Source organism: Syngnathus leptorhynchus, unplaced genomic scaffold, assembly GCF_054491065.1.
Source record: "Syngnathus leptorhynchus isolate UIUO unplaced genomic scaffold, UIUO_Slep HiC_scaffold_23, whole genome shotgun sequence".
Lineage (NCBI taxonomy): Eukaryota > Metazoa > Chordata > Actinopteri > Syngnathiformes > Syngnathidae > Syngnathus > Syngnathus leptorhynchus.
Window position 1 is genome coordinate 600,001 of NW_028231990.1, and position 2,500 is coordinate 602,500.

The window sequence follows — 2,500 nt, forward strand, 5'->3', positions numbered from 1 at the left end:
CGGTAGAGGCGCCCCTACCACCACCGAATGACCCTCGCCTGAGACCATACAGCCCACCCATCCGGCACCCATAAAATAGGGAAGTTCGCTCCAAGTCGGGTGCCACCCCATGCAGCTTCCTCGACTACTCCCCATTGCCGCCGTCCGGTCTCAGAGGCCACGGGGAACCACCCTGTCACAGGTGATCTTCCAAGCCAATAACCCCACCAAGACACCCAGCAGGTTGTCCCACCAGAGACCCCAGGCATGACGCAGCAGCTCGACGTGTGACACCAACCAGACCACTTCCCTAACGAGGCCCCCCAGCCGAAGGCCTCGCGGGTCCACAGGCCCGATCCCATCATTACGGAGCACGCACGCACCCACACCCAGGCCCACAAGGCATCCCAGGCAAAGCCACCAGCAAGCCGCCAGCCGGGACGACTGACGGACCCGCAACAGCAGCCGGGACGGTGCCCCAGTGTCGCTGAACGACACACCGCCCCGGTCCATCTCCACAGTGACCCGCAAACCGTCCGGGCAGACCCTCGCACCGTACCACACTCCAGGGATCTTCCACATCCACAGAGACCAATGAGGTGTCCAGGCCCACCAACCTGTATTGGGAACCACGACAGACAGCCAAGGCCCCGCGCGCCACCGCGCGCATGCTAGGCAATGGCCCCCCAACTGCGGACGAGCCGGGACAACCACTGCTTCGCGCCACCTGTCGCCTCCCCTTTCACCATCGTCCTCCTGGCTACCACCAACCACACCGGCCTGTCCCGCGGACCACCATCCTGAGCAGGACAAAGTCCCCTCATCAAGCAGCCCATCTGGAGTAGCCCAGCATGGCAGGAGCCGCAGCGAATTCGGCCTTCGCCCCAGAAGAAGCGGCACAAGCGTTCAAAAGCATGGATGAGAGAATCCATAGCAAGAAAGGCAGGGTCATAGAGACAAGTCCCTCTCCACAATCCACTCCCGCGACTGCGAGCTCGGTGTCGGTGCCACCGCAGCCCACCCCGATGAGCAGCCCACACGGGCGACGAATCACCCTCACGCGTCCAGTACGCCTAGCTTCCCACTACACACAGGCCATGACCATGGGAAACCGAGTCGAAAGCCCTCGCACGGCCAGTAAGCGACCGCCAGCTACTGTTCAGCCCACCCTCCGGCAAGCCTCCCAGCAGACCCGGCTATCAAGCCCCGTCCCTTTGAGAACCCTGGGATCGACTCCACGCACCCTTCACGTGGCAGACAGCCTCATCAGTTGCTTCCCGGCCGAAGCCCAGCCTGAGGGGCCAGACCCCCAGTCCTGCCTGGACTCGACCACGAGCATAGCGTTCAAAACCAGCCAAGTTGGATGAAGCAGGAGACTCGGTCAGTACAGGCTCTGACCTGCTTCCTTGACCAGCGCAACAGCCGCAAGGTGTCTCACTCACCCTACAAACTGCCTGCCGTGCCGTCACACAGGGACCTCCATATCCACCTCACTCGTTTCGTCACCCGACACGCGTCGGGCAACCCTACTCGTCAGTGATACGCCGGCGACTCACACCCGCACAGACATACCACAGGCACCTCTGTCAAAATGCCCTCCCAGAAACAAGCTGTGGCACCATCATAGCATCCGTCGCCCATACTCTCATAACCAGACCGACGGCGGCCACCAGTGCCACTGAGGAGTTGTCAGGAGCTTCGCCAGCCTGGGTCCACCCGCTCCACCGGCCAGACTGACTGTGACTCCGACTCTGTGCAGCTGCGACACGGACTTCCGAACCAAAGGAGTTTTCGCAACATGGTCTGTAGACATGACTACAGCCGTTCGAGGACCCTCAGCCAAACCCCGAAAGTTGGTCCCCATGGCCTCCGAGGCGGTTGATCACACGCCATACACGCACCCAACCTCAAGCACGTGAAGATGAGGTCGCTCGAGCAGCCACGACCCCCCATTAAGCCGTGCCTCCGCGGTTCTTGATAACCCAGGTCCGCAATCCTGGGCAGCTCGGCTCAACCAGAGCTCAGTCACCGTTCCCCTCAAGACTTCTACTAAGAATCAAACCCGGGCAGCAGCCGGCACGACCTATCAAGGCCTGCCCCCAACCAAAGCCAGTCCACAGTTTGACCCACTAGGGAGAGGCCCCCATCAGAGATGCCGAGCTCACTCCCCGTAAAGCCATCCAGCGACCGGCACGCATCACGGCTGCCCAGGCTTCACAGTATTACGCTTTCGCTAGGATTTGAGAAATCACATTCGACAGAAGGCGCCACAACCAGCCTTTGTGTATTATCACTATGCGTAACGGCATCCGTACCGTCTCGGTTCATCTCAGTCTCGCCACCATTCAGCCACACCAGGCGTACCAGCAGGGCGCCGAGCGAGCGCACAAGCCAGCCTGCAAGGTGCTAGAGGGCGACCCGCAGTGGGTAGGAACCGTCCACCAGTGTCGGCAAGCCGAGGCCGATGGGGGCCCTACCAAGGCAGGTCATGATTGCCAGTCGATCAGATAGGAAATGGGGT

The 2,500-nt window shown here is 61.4% G+C and overlaps 1 pseudogene; it reads right to left on the reverse strand.

Annotated features, from left to right (window-relative positions):
• LOC147038986 (28S ribosomal RNA) overlaps window positions 1–2,500 on the reverse strand; it is a 7,933-nt pseudogene that overhangs the window by 1,883 nt on the left and 3,550 nt on the right.